General features: G+C 44.4%; 1 long non-coding RNA gene across 1 annotated transcript; it reads left to right on the forward strand.

Annotated features, from left to right (window-relative positions):
• Positions 1 to 940: 940 nt before the first annotated feature.
• On the forward strand, positions 941 to 4,991 carry LOC117552777. The gene is made up of 4 exons (XR_004570027.1): positions 941 to 1,486; positions 4,559 to 4,648; positions 4,747 to 4,898; positions 4,978 to 4,991. It is a non-coding gene; the product is annotated as an uncharacterized LOC117552777 (long non-coding RNA).
• The last annotated feature ends 10,137 nt before the right edge of the window (positions 4,992 to 15,128 follow it).

Below are 15,128 nucleotides of genomic sequence, written 5' to 3' on the forward strand. Positions count from 1 at the left end.
ACTTGAGACGTGACTCGAGAGGGGACTTGAGAAGAGACTCGAGAGGGGAACCAAGGGGGAACTCGAGAGGGGACTTGAGAGGAGACTCGAGAGGAGACTCGAGAGGGGACTAGAGGAGAGACTAGAGGATGAACTAGAGGAGGGACTAGAAGAGGAACTAGAGAAGGGAACTCGAGAGGGGACTCGAGGAGGGACTAGAGGAGGGACTAGAGGAGGGAATAAAGGAGGGACTAGAGGAGGGAACTCGAGAGGGAACTGGAGAGGGGGACTAGAGAGGGGACTCGAGGAGGGACTAGAGAGGGGACTAGAGGAGGGACTAGAGGAGGGACTAAAGGAGGGACTAGAGGATGGACTAAAGGAGGGACTAGAGGAGGGAACTCGAGAGGGAACTCGAGAGGGAACTGGAGAGGGGACTCGAGAGGGAACTGGAGAGGGGACTCGAGAGGGGACTGGAGAGGGAACTCGAGAAGTGACTAGAGGAGGGACTAGAGATGGAACTTGAGAGGTGACTCGAGAAGGGACTAGAGATGGAACTCGAGAGGTGACTCGAGAGGGGACTTGAGAGGGGAACTAGAGAGGGGACTAGAGGAGGGACTAGAGGAGGGACTAAAGGAGGGACTAGAGGAGGGAACTTGAGAGGGAACTGGAGAGGGGACTCGAGAGGGAACTGGAGAGGGGACTTGAGAAGAAACTGGAGAGGGGACTCGAGAGGAGACTTGAGATGGGACTGTGGCAGCTGGGGCCAGAGATGGGTCTGGAACCATGGCCGCTGGGGCCAGAACTGGGTCTGGAACCATGGCTGCTGGGGCTGCTAGCCTGGCCTTGCGACGACTCCTCTTAGCAGCGCCTGAATACTCCGTGGACCTCCATAAGCCAGACGAGTTCCGGAATACAACTCCTGGACAGGAGCAGGAACTGGGGCAGAAGCACGGGTTGACTTCAGGCGGAACCCACCAAGGCGTATGGTGCCAGGTTGGGAATTGGGAGACATGGAGCTAGCATGCCTGGGGCTAGCAGGCCGGGAATCAGGTTTGACCTCAAAGCTGCCAAAAAAGTCCTCCACCCACTCGGGTAGCAACTCCCTCAACCAGGGCCTTGAGGTTACCTCCTGGCGTGCCGCAGAAAAAACGGACTGCCTCTCTTCACTACTGGAGGCATATTTAAAGTCATTCCTCAAACATGTCAAATTGTACACTATAAAAAAGGATTTTGGAGGGTAGTATATATTATCCAAGCAAATCATTTAAATTGTACTCAAGGTATATAAGTGAGCATTGTTAGTATATTTGAATGGGTAAATTATACCTACACTACCTAATTTCTGACAGTACCAACTGAAACACAAACAATCTGGGTAAAATCTACTTGAAGACATTAGGCCCACACTGCCCCTTTGCGCATGCGTCTGCGGTGATTCTTGGCTGCAGGCCAGAGGAACGGTTCTCTTTCGCGCCTCCCTCCTCCTGGTGTGTGGAAATGTTGGAAGGTAAGATATTACTGTCTATCATGTCCTACATATAAATGTTCACGTTTTTTGAGGTTCATCACAAGACTTGTTGTCAGCTTGCTTCACTATTAGACAAGGAATGTAAGTGTGTTCTCATCTATTATCATATATTACTCACTGGAAGTCGGTCACTGATGCTAGATAGCTGTAGCTAACATAGGAGCTAAGAGTAAAGCACTATGATGTTTAGCTAGGGCTGGGCGATTTGGCCTAAAAATAAAATCGCGATTTTTTTTCTAACTAATGGACAATTTTCGATTTAAACCTCGATTTTTTTCTGTTTTTTTCTAAACAAACCAGACCAAGGCTCTTTTAAGTGAACGACGGGAGCCGGCTCTCGCCCGCGAACGAGCCGTTTTTAGGTTTTTTTTGCGGAGGGATCTAGATCGGCATGAAAGCACATTATGCAATGTGCACATCATCCCGCTTATTACACATGGCCACATTCTCAACAAAGTAACGACATGACTCCCAATATTAATTGAAATGCTTTTATGGATTTAGAAAATGATTTTATTGACTTAAAAAATTGTTTTATGTATTGATTTAAATTGACAAGCATCCGCTAAGAAAAGTAGTCCGTTGTTACTGTTTGAACTAACGTAGCAACGGCAGGAACTGCTTCGATAGTGTTTTTGAGGAGCTTTTTGATTACAGATTTGAAAACATCGTTGCTTACTTTAAAAGTAGCACACTTCATGATGTCAGACCTTGGGAAGTATCTAGATATCCCTGCCCTAATGCCAAAGTAACTGCCAACTGAATATGTGTCGCCGTTTGATGTCTATGTCTGGACCGCTGCGTAAAAAGGAGGGTTTCTGCCCCATTACTTCTCTTCTTACTTCTATAAGAATAAAACACGGAGGACGGAGATCTCTTTTCCTCCCCTCTACAGACCGCCCAGCAGCTGATCTCAGAGCACGCTCCCCTCTCCTGCAGGGGGGCGTGGTCAGCTGCAGCTCACAGAATCAGCCCCTGCAAAAACAGCGCTGGAAAAAAGCAAATGGAGCGAAATGAGGCATGGCTAAAATGCAAGATATTTTTGGTATTTTGAAAAAAATAAAATATGTATATACTTTATATAGGTCGATACAGTAGCCCCTTTTTTAATAGTTTGTATAGGTGTTGCTATCTGTTTTGTGTAGCGTGGTTCTACAAGCAAGTCAATGCATTCATTGGGTGGTATCAGAGATTTACACGGGTCTGTAAATGCAATGAAAACAATTGGCCACAGCAAATCATTTATATTAAACTTTATTTACTCTTGAATACTTCAGTACAAAGGATGTATTGAATAATTTAAGTGATATATGTGTATACAGAGCTGCAGATCGGGTAGTCACAGGCAATGTGGCTGAGTTTTGTGCGCGTTCTGGAAAGTGAGAGAGTAAGCTACTACGGAGTCCCTTAAAGCAAAACAAATCTGCGGAGTCTAGAAATGTTTTTAAATCGCGATTTTTCGGTTCAGCCATTTCACAAACCGTAGGAAAGTAAAAATGCAAATTAATCGTTAAAACCGAAAAAATCGCCCAGCCCTAGCTCCATATTGTTAATAATTGTTATTACAGCAATAATGTGCATGTTGACGGCATGCCGTCTGAAATGAGTTAAGCGTCACGGCGACAGTTGTATATTAATGTAAGTTAACCAGCCAAGTTGTGTTTCACGGTAGCATCGTGCATGCTTAGCAGAGAAGGCTATTGTTTGCTAGCTAAGTACTAACAAGAACAGTGCGCGGAAGGCGGCATTCGTTTAAATCAACCTTTGAAATTGGTCGTCCTCTATATAAGGTGTGTTTGTCCAATGTTATTTTCCACACAGTATCCAATGGTGATGCACACTGCAAAAATCAGTAGCCGTTTATTAAATGGCATGTCAGTTCAAGTAATATGACGAACTCTGACCCGGTTGAGTAGTATTGAGTACAGTAACGGTTTGCGGGGGACACATTCAAATGATGCACAAGGCTAACTAAGTTGAAGCTAGCTTGTAGCATCTCTCTTACGGCCCGTCTACACTACAGGCGTCGAAAAAGCTTGAAGCTGGGCGTGTCTGAGGCTTGACGATATTTTGCGAGCAACGCGACCAACAACCAATCACATGAATCTCCCGCCCCCGACATACAAAGCAATAGCAATGTTAAAACGAAGTAAACTTGATATAAAATCTCCAAACAGGCGAAAACCTACCAGTTTCACCCACTGTCTCTGCCACCTCCCTCCATGCCTCGCTCCTCCGGTTTGTATCCCGGTAGATGAACAGAGACTGATCATACAGCACTGGGTGATTCACTACCGCTATAATGAATTTTCCCTCCATTTTTTGGAATATGAGGAAATGACCTGCGTAGTCTCTCCCAGCATACACGCGGTTTGATTGGCTAGCGCTTGTACTGGCAGATTTGCATAAACGGGATTTCATTGGCTGACGCCAGCTTCGAGCAAGCATCGAGCCTCAAAAGTTGAACATTGTTCAACTTTTGACGCCGATAGACGCTCGCGATGCTTGCAACGCCTTGCCATGCTACCCACAATGCAGTTCGGCGAAGTTTGAAAATATCCTACGTCACCCCATTCAAATGAATGGGCGAAGCGTTGAAAGCATTTTTTGACGCCTGTAGTGTAGACGGGCCGTTAGTTTATCTAACGTCGGCCGTCAGTTTCCTCGTGTGTCTGTGTTCATATGAGCGTGCATGAAACGATAAATACTGAGACAACTATCTTGCGACTATCTCTTAGTGAAAAATAACCATCGTATATTCTGCCAAGCCACAGTAATAATGATTTATGATTCATTTGTCTTTTTTGAGGTATAGCTGCAGCAATAGCCTATAGACTTATGTTTACATTAAGCTTACTGTATATTATCGTGAGGACTGGATAGATTACCACGGAGCAGAGCCAAAGCTCATTGTTATATATTTTAGGATTTTTCTACTTAAAAATGTTTAATTGTGTTATTTTGTTGGTTATGTTCAGTGTAAGAAATGTGAATATAAGTGTAACATCCTCAGAGACGGCATCTAAGTCCTATACATTTTAAATCCTGCAGACAATTCGTAGTGGAGTGGAGGTGGTGACCCTCAGCCCACGTGTCAGTGTCTTCAAGGAGAGATGGCCTGGTTTATTCAATGAGGCTAAGGTGAGAACATTAGGTTTATTATTTTTCCATTTCAACTCACACTGTTGTCAGAGTTGTGAGTAATGAGTGTTGTCCCCTATGCTCTTTATTATATCAAGGAGGAGTTCCGACACATAACAACTCTTTCACTGGAAGAGACTTTGATGCTGAAACTGGATGGGTACACTAACACCACTCGCTCCAGCTGATGCGTGCCAAAGGAGGAGATGCTGGCTCCAGGATGCGCCCTCTTCTGAGCACAATTGATGAGGTACATTTATTTAAATGTTTCATTCAAGAATATGAAAATGCAGAAATAAGTCTTCTCACTAAAATGCATTTCCTCACAGGCCCAGAGTGTTGGAAAAAAGGGATGCAGTGGCCAGGTGCCTGATTGAAGACCTTGGGGGACGCCAAGAAGACCTTTTTCAAGAAAGCCAGGTATGTCATTAAAGACTGATCACTTCAAGATTTTAACGGAGTTATTTCGGAGGTTGCTCTGATACCATTGTTTAATTTCTGTGATTAACCACTCTGACACATAACAAATAAATATGCAATTTATTGCTGTAAATCTCTAAACATCTTATTGTTTTTATAAATGGTTTAGCATTCACAGGAACATGATTTATGGATAATTTACTGATGTGCTTAGCTACTTAACATATACAACTACCTAAAAACAAAAACCTTATTTTGGTGTTAAAGTGAAATAAGATAAATAAAATCATGCACTGAAAAGTTATGTTTATGGGAAAGAATCAATGTAATGTCATTGATTAGATCGATGGGCAATTTGACTGGGCCTGACATTTTTTATATAAGTTAGAAATCTTGTTTTGTTTTTAATCGCTGCCACACATTTTTACAAATCATTTTTTAAAAAAAAAGTCAATACCTGGTTTTATTGATTAGGCTTAATGCTAGACCACAAAGCCTATATTGTATAATAGCTTCTTGTTAATATGCCTAATTTAAAGTGAATATGCTTTTCTTTCTTTCTTTTCAACATGGAGGACGAGCCTGACAACGTCGTGGACCAAACTATGAAGGTGCTTGTGATCCATGATGCCATGGGACCAGCAGATGTGTCCATTGTCATAGAGGGAGACAGAGTTTTGAATTTGTGCAGAAACCAAACAAAGGCATGCGCATTGTTGATGGGATTCATCTACGCCCTCAACCTGGAATACCCCCAACAAGCTCAAATACACATTTGAGGTATTCTAAAAACAGTTTTTGGAGCTTGATGGAGCCAAGCTGCTCAAACAGGTCCAGAGCCGCAAATAAACAATTTGTTCTGAAGTGGATGTTGACTTGTTTTAGTGCCGAGTGACACAAACACAACATAATGAGATGTGGAATGTAATGGATGTGGAGAAACCTTGTTCTGTTAAAAGTGGACTGTTTATTACTGGCACGTAAAGGTTTTAATAGTTGAGTAAATTGCACTTGGAAGATTATGTTAAAAAAAAAAATTACAATTTCCATGCACTTTACTGTTAAAACAATGTGATTGTATGACTATTTTGAAGATTCTGCTCGGTGTTAACAATTGAAATGCACTTAACTGTTTAAATAATCTCAATGTATGGCCATATTGCACTTATACATTTGGTCAATAAAAAAAACATGATCAATAAAATCTTGTGTGGCAATATATTGTTTACTGGTAACCTTACTAATAAAGTAATATTAATGTGTAATATGGATCAATTATTAAGTAAATAGCTGCCTACGATTAGGAGTAAATATTACTCATTTATAAGTAATACGTTTTAAGTAATTGAGTTAGATTTTACTTAATTTCTTAAAGTAAGTCTTATATATTAAATATTAGTAACCTTTACCCAGCTGCCTATGATTGAGAGTAAATATTACTCATTTATATATAATATGTTTTAAGTAATTGAGTTAGATTTTACTTAATTTCTTAAAGTAAATCTTATATATTAAATATTAGTAACCTTTACCCAAAAACATTGGGTAAAATCTACTCAAAAGAAGTGTGTGCAAATTGTTACCCCCATTTTATTGAGTAGATCTTATAGGTTGGTTTTTACAGTGTACTCCACCTCGTACAAACTGTCCACTGGGTCCATTCTTGGTTGGTTGGTTCTGTTACGGTAGAGTGAAGCAGGCAGGACCCAAATGCAGAATAAACTGATAACACCTTTATTTCAAGGATATGAATAAAACTCGGACAAAACAGAACACTCCCCGGTGAACTCAGTCACCAACAAAAGACGAACCAACACTGAACACAGGAAGAGCCAAGACTAAATACAGGGAGGGGTAATCACAAGACGAGAAACAGCCGGGCAGGGGAGGAGAAACACAAGGGCCACAGGTGAACACAATCAGACAACTACACACCAGGGAAACTAACGACAGGAGGAAAAACACAGGGAAAAGGACTAGACAATATACACGGAGGAAAACACGACAGGGAGAACAGCAAAACACCCAAAACAAGACATACAAAACGTGACATAACACAATAATAGTAACAAGAGCTCGAGAGGAGCATTTCAGCTGAAGAGCCACATAATTCTGCATTGAAGGGAATCATTGAACAAAATAGCAACTCCACCTCCTTTCTTATGCATTCTTTCCTGACTCATAAAACTAAAGTTGGGAGGGGTTGATTCGATAAGAAGAGCTGAGCTGTTGTTTTGTTCACTCCTAGTTTCCGTTAAAAACATAAAATCGAGATTGTGCTCAGTGATAAAATCATTGATTAAAATGTGTTTTCCTGCCAAAGACCTGACATTTAATAAAGCTAGTTTAAGTTTGTACACACTATTAGTCAGATTGTTTGTGACAAGCTGTGGCTGGTGTTAGGGAAATAATTGTCTTAGACTCCTAGATATGAAGTGCATGACCAACCCTGACGTCTGTTATCTCCTTTAAGGAGATAGGCTGCTTCAGCCATAATGTTGTTGTTCCCTTTCTATGACCGGGCAACCCTAGGTCACAGATGGTTTATTGTTGTGGGTACACTGGGACACTTCCTTCTCTGTGTTTGTGGACTCCAAGGTGTGAAATCTTCGAGGCCATAAGTGTCAGACGCAAGTAACTCAGTGTTCCCAACTGTTTAGGCTATCTTCTCAAATATGTTGATTACTCTCTGCGAAACCAGTTAAATGGGCTAACGAGAGAGAGGCGCTCCAGAATTGACGTGGCAACTCTACCGTGAAGTCAGAACCTCTGGCTCTTGGACTTGTGATATGAATTCCCCGGCCGAAGCTCCAAATAAACCATCAGTGTTTGACATCCCCGGAACCTGCGGTCCTCAGACTCTGGCCTGCTTACCACCCCCCGCACCAAACTGCGAACCTACGGGGACAGAGCCTTCAGTGTGGCAGCCCCCACCCTCTGGAACGCTCTCCCTGCGGAGATACGCAACATCCCCACACTTGAAGCCTTCAAAAGGGCCCTCAAGTCCCATCTGTTTGCCAAGGCTTTCGGCCCCTAAATCGATCTGTTGTTCTGTTTGTCTGTCTTTTGTTTTGTTATGTTTGTCTTTGCACTATTACTTGTGAAGCGACCTTGGGTCCCCTGAAAGGCGCTATAGAAATCGAAGCTATTATTATTATTATTATCAAAGCTCCTGCTCTTCCCGTGTCTCTTTCCTGAGTCGGTGACTCCCACTTCATTGCTACACAGAAGTTTCCCTTACAGCTGGCATGGAATCACTGCTAAATTTGATAAATTCACACAAACTTTTGAGCCAGGGGCGTCGCCTGAGGTAGGCATCCGGGGCTTTAGCCCCGGATGTTTTTTCTTTAGCCCCGGACAAATTCTCCCTCAATAATATAATACATTAACCTACTTTACCTATAGGACGGACGGTAGAACTGTAATTTCCCATGTTCAGTGAATGCAACACAGAGGCAAGACGACGCCACCAGACCAATCAGAGAGTTGCATGGAAATAATCGTGTTTTATTGGCTGACAGGTACGTACCTGTGACAATGTTTAAACTTTAAACTGTCAGCCGCGGACGCGGAGATTCTGAAGATGGACATAAGAAAAACATTTCTTAAAAAAGACGGCAATTGTCAAGTGATGGCTCACACAACAACCCCAGAGCCACCACCTGAGCCAGGTGAACAAGGTATGTATCTGTCAGTAAACTTACAAGTTATGCGAACATGTAAGCAAAGCATACATTACAGCTAGCCTACGTTGACATTACTTTGAATCGCGCGGGTAAGCTAAACCGTTAGCAAGTAGCTATAGCTAGCCAGATATATTAAATAAACACTTTGTCATACAATATAAATGTTGTGTTTTTTAGCGTTACCTGGTGATTTCAAAGAAAGCTCTCTGGGAAATGTTGACTTACTGTCAGTGTTCGACATGAAGCTAGAAGCTACCTTACAGTAGTACACAGTTGATCCTGATTCCTGAGTCCTAGGCAAGGGACACTATGCTCCCAAATATTAAGCCTTGACCCGCATCTTAAAATTGATATGATCAAAAAATTATCTGCATTGTCGGAGGCCTGTTTCCCTCATTATCATGTCAAACTGTACAGCTTTCCTTAGTGTTGAATGCAGAAAGATGACTATATTAGAGTATTAAGTGAAAATGACTATATCAAAGTTGTAAGTAAATATATTAAGTGAATTACTCAAACTGCATTTGTATAGGAATGATTCTGTCCTATTGGCAGATAACTACTCTTAACAGTGATATCTACAAGAGGTTTCCAATGTAAATGTAATGTTCAATTGGTTAGTATTACATTTTGTGACAGTGTGGTGACACTCATTTTAATGAAGACACATTTGTGTATCTTGAAATTCATTTATTTGACAGAGCTGGAAACTGATTGACTTAAAATACTTGTTTGTCTTTACCTACACAGTCATCACAGATGAGCCAAACAGAGTAGAGGATGAAGAAAGGAGAACAGGAGAAAGGGACACACAAGAAGGAGAAACAACAGATAAGAACAACAATGAACAGGAACACCAGAACAGACAAGAGGCAATGGGTAACTGGGGAACTGATTTAGGGACTGCAGATACAGGGCCAAGGCAAGTGAGACATCACTGCTTTCCATCCGGCATGTTTGGCCAGCAAAAGAGATAATTTCAACCAAGTTGGTTTGATACTTTTAAATGGCTCGAATATTCTACAACTGCCAATGCAGCATTCTGCTTTAGTTGTAGATTATATGGCAATCAAGGGATCAAAGGGACACCCTCACCACCTCAGGATACACCAACTGGAATCGTTCATTGGATTCTTTTCGAGAACATGAAAAGTCAAACATACACAAGGCCTCAATTATTCTCTAGAAGAGCTTTAAAGCCACCCAGGTCCACGGGGACATCACACAGCAGCTACATGCTGCAAATGTCAGTGAGATTCAGGAACGTAGGGAGTATCTGAAACGCATAGCAGCAGTGACAGCCTTACTTGGGAAGCAAGGTATTACTGTTTTGTAGTTCTAGACATTGAATATTAGCAGTTTATAAATAAAGCTGTATTGTATATCAGTCTATATATATATATATATATATGTATTAGGGCTGTCAAGTTAACGCGTTAATAACGGGTTAATGCAAAAAAAAATTAACGCCACTAATTACTTTAACGCGATTAACGCATGTGTATTTTTTTTCCTCGGCCGCCCCGTAGTTTCAGAGCGCATCGAGTTTAAAATACCATCAACAAGCTGATGCTGACAGCCCCGCTCCTGCCGCCCGCTTGTGGCAGACCACACTTCCACGCTCACCGGCAGGCACCGACTGGCTATTGGGAGGACCGGGAGGGTGTGTGTATGTGTGGCCCGAGCGAGCGAGAGAGAGACCTTACGTGCATTGTTGTTGTTAGCATCTGGTGCTAGCTAGCTGCGCTAACGGATATAAGGAGCTGCTTAAATGAAAACAGAGGAGCGACATTTCGCCACAACTGCGCCGAGCACTTGACTTTATGCAGGAAGCCAGACAGTGGGACATTGTACGAACAGTCAGCACACTCAGCACGGATAGTGCGCGCAACATGATTGCAGCGTCCAGGCAGCTCCCGTTCGAGCATATGCCTTGAGTTGCAGATAGCTCCAACGATCCATCACACACACACACACACACACACTTTATTGTATGAGAGGTTCCAGGTTGAATTGAGGCGGATATTTGTAATGTTCAGAGGTTGTTGTGTTTAATATTCATGAGAATATTTGTCATTGTTCAAATGATAATAAACATTAGCATAAAGCGTATTTGTCCACTCATATGTTAATAAGAGTATTAAAAACTTGAAAAATATTCCTCTAAGGTACATTTAGAACAGATAAAAAATGTGCGATTAATTTGCGATTAATCGCGATTAACTATGGACAATCATGCGATTAATCGCGCTTAAATATTTTAATCGACTGACAGCCCTAATATATATATATATATGTATACTGTTATTTCACACACGCTAAATGGAGGAATTATTTCTGATTTGAGTTACATTTTTGAAAGAATAAGCCAGTGAAGTAATCAAAGTAATTGTTTTTTCCACATTTGTTTTCACAGTGATGAAGACGAGTATTAAATGGCTTCTGGATCACAGCCATCAACATCTGCCTCATCCGAGCTACGACGTGCATCAGATCAGCATACAGTTGCCCCAGAGCCATCAACATCCAAGCTACGCCGCCGGACGTCTGCACCAGTACTAACTCAGCCTCCCTCTGCATCTTCTGATTCAGTGGACAGACTGTCAGGAGGAAAGTGAAACGGGCTGGTGTGTGGCAGACTAAGATTGTTACCGTTCCTGACGCTGTGGTGGACTACAGAAGCATGGGCTGCGTGGATGTGTCCGATGCTTTGATTGGGTACTACAGCGTTCACCACAAAACCATGAAATGGTACAAGACTTGTTTTTACCATTTACTGGACATTGCAGTGGTGAACAGCTTCCTTCTCCACAAGGAGCTGTACAAGATGAGGGGTGACCCCGGCAGGACGAAGCCACACACCCAGAAGTCCTTCAGGGAGCAGCTTGCTGCAGACATGAGGGGTGAAATCCCTGCAGCACCACCACCACTCCCCCCATCATCACTTGTATGCATTCCCAAGTATTATGGTGAAGATGCCACCGTGCTCAGGAGGTGCTCTGATGCTGGCAACACAACGGTGAAGACCTATCTACTGCACTAAGTGCCTGGTGCCTCAATTCAAAAACACTAAACACATTCAGGTTGTGTAAATCTTTTCTTTTTTGCCAGTGTTTACAAAAAAAATGCTTGTGTTATTTCGGTTTTAGTGTCGTTTTTTAGTGTGTTAGTTTTTAAATAAATCTGTTTCCTATTTGTTATTGTGTAAGTAAACCTTCCTAGAAGTGTTAGTCGGGTGATAAACATGTAAGGACTGTGGCAAAGTCCACACACAGACACACACACACACACACCATTTACATTAAAAAAAAACGTCATTTAATTTTATAAAAACACTTGTATTTGGATGGAATGATTACCTATAGTGATAATACAATTATTTTTACAGTATGTTACCTGAAAAAGGTAAAATGGCACTGATGATATCCAAATGTGCCAAAATGTGCCCAAACGTCAGTCCGCCTGGACTACTTTTTGCTAAACCTCTCTAAAAAGGTCAAATTGTACTTGTTTTGCCTCAATCTTGATACAGGGTACTTATTATATGTTATACTTTGGATTCCTAAAGCTTTTAGTCTACCATACCATCATTCAAGGGTGGTTTTCACTATAAGTAATGGTTTTTTTTTTAGGCGGAGGTAAGAATTTACCTTTTTTTTTACTATGTTCCATCTGAATTTACTCTGACACAGAAACATCTATATTGATTCTGACACTTCTACATCCAACTCACAGATGTAACCTTGCTTTGATAAAATAAATTCATATAACCCTTATAAACCTCTCTGAAGAACCAGCACCTTACCGTGGTAGAGAGGTTTGTGTGCCCTGATGAACCTGGGGGCTGTGTTGTCTGGAACCTTGTGTTCCTGGTAGGGTTTCCCATGGCAAATTGGTCTCAGGCAAGGGGCCAGACTAAGATTGGTTCAAAAGACCTCATGAAAGACGATACAAAAAGTGAGGATACCCGGCCCGGAGGAAGCCCGGGGTCCCCTTCTGGAGCCAGGCCCAGAAGGAGGACTCGTCGGCGAGCGTCTGGTGGCCGGGCTTGCCACGGAGCCCGGCCGGGCCCAGCCCGAAAAGGCAACGTGGGCAACACCTCCGCTTCTCCGTCCCGCGGGCCCACCACCTACGGGAAACATCAATGGGGTCGGGTGCGCTGCCAGAAGGGTGGCAGTGAAAGCGGAGGGTCTCGACGGACCAGACCCGGGCGACAGAAGCTGGCTTTGGGGACGTGGAACATCACCTCTCTGGGGGGGAAGGAGCCGGAGCTTGTGCGGGAGGTGGAGCGTTACCAGTTGGATCTGGTTGGGCTCACCTCTACGCACAGCGTCGGCTCTGGAACCTTACTTCTGGATAGGGGTTGGACTCTATTCTTCTCCGGAGTTGCTCAAGGTGTGAGGCGCCGGGCGGGTGTGGGGATACTCACAAGTCCCCGGTTAGGTGCTTCGTTGTTGGAGTTTACCCCAGTGGACGAGAGGGTCGCCTCCCTACGCCTGCGGGTTATGGGGGGGAAAACTCTGACTGTTGTGTGTGCTTATGCACCCAACAGCAGTTCAGAGTATACGGCCTTCTTGGAGACCCTGGAAAGAGTCCTGTATGGGGCTCCTGAAGGGGACTCTTTAATCTTGCTGGGAGACTTCAACGCACATGTGGGCAATGATGGAGACACTTGGAGGGGCGTGATTGGGAGGAACGGCCCCCCTGATCTGAACCGGAGTGGTGGTTTGTTACTGGACTTCTGTGCTAGTCATGGATTGGCCATAACAAACACCATGTTCGAACATAAGGATGCTCATAAGTGTACGTGGTACCAGAGCACCCTAGACAGAAGGTCCATGATCGATTTCGTTATCGTATCATCGGACCTGAGGCCGTATGTTTTGGACACTCGGGTAAAGAGAGGGGCGGAGTTGTCAACTGATCACCATCTGGTGGTGAGTTGGGTCGAGTGGCGGGGGAAGCCTCTGGATAGACCTGGTAAGCCCAAACGTGTAGTTCGGGTGAACTGGGAACGTCTGGAGGAGGCCCAAGTTCAGGAGGCCTTCAACTCACACCTCCGGCGGAGCTTTTCGGGCATTCCTGTGGAGGTTGGGGACATTGAACCAGAGTGGTCGGTGTTCAAAGCCTCTATTGCCGAAGCCGCGGCGGGGAGCTGTGGTCTCAAGGTCCTAGGTGCCTCAAGGGGCGGTAACCCTCGAACCTCCTGGTGGACACCGGTGGTCAGGGAAGCCGTCCGACTGAAGAAGGAGGCCTTCAGGGATTTGTTATCCCGGGGGACTCCCGAGGCAGTTGCAAGGTACCGACAGGCCCGAAGGGCAGCAGCCTCATCCGTGGCCGAGGCAAAGCAGCGGGTGTGGGAGAAGTTCGGAGAAGACATGGAGAAGGACTTTCGGGCGGCACCAAAGTTGTTCTGGAAAACTGTCCGACACCTCAGGAGGGGGAAGCAGGGAACCATCCAAGCTGTGTACAGTAAGGATGGGACGTTGTTGACCTCAACTGATGGAGTGTTAGGGCGTTGGAAGGAACACTTTGAGGAACTCCTGAACCCGACAACTCCGCCCTCTATGTTAGAGGCAGAGCTGGAGTATGACGGGGGATCAACACCAATCTCCCGGGGGGAGGTCACTGAGGTCGTCAAACAACTCCACAGTGGCAAAGCCCCGGGGGTGGATGAGATCCGCCCGGAAATGCTGAAGGCTCTGGGTGTTGAGGGACTGTCATGGTTGACACGTCTCATCAACGTTGCGTGGAAGTCGGAAACAGTACCGAAGGAGTGGCAGACCGGGGTGGTGGTTCCCCTATTTAAAAAGGGGGATCAGAGGGTGTGTGCCAATTACAGAGGCATCACACTACTCAGCCTACCCGGGAAAGTTTACTCTAAGGTACTCGAAAGGAGGGTCAGGCCGATTGTCGAACCTCAGATTGAGGAGGAACAATGCGGATTCCGTCCTGGTCGTGGAACGACGGATCAGCTTTTTACTCTCGCAAGGATCCTGGAGGGGGCCTGGGAGTACGCTTATCCGGTCTACATGTGTTTTGTAGACTTGGAGAAGGCGTATGACCGAGTTCCCAGGGAGGTACTGTGGGAGGTGCTGCGGGAGTATGGGGTGAGGGGGTCTCTACTCAGGGCCATCCAATCTCTGTACTCCCAAAGCGAGAGCTGTGTCCGGGTCCTCGGCAGTAAGTCGGACCCATTTCCGGTGAGGGTTGGCCTCCGCCAGGGCTGCGCTTTGTCACCAATCCTGTTTGTAATATACATGGATCGGATTTCGAGGCGTAGTCATGGGGGAGGGGGTCTGCAGTTCGGTGGACTAAGGATTGCACCACTGCTTTTTGCAGATGATGTGGTTCTAATGGCTTCATCGGTCTGC

The sequence above is a fragment of the Gymnodraco acuticeps genome, unplaced genomic scaffold (genome assembly GCF_902827175.1).
Source record: "Gymnodraco acuticeps unplaced genomic scaffold, fGymAcu1.1, whole genome shotgun sequence".
NCBI lineage: Eukaryota > Metazoa > Chordata > Actinopteri > Perciformes > Bathydraconidae > Gymnodraco > Gymnodraco acuticeps.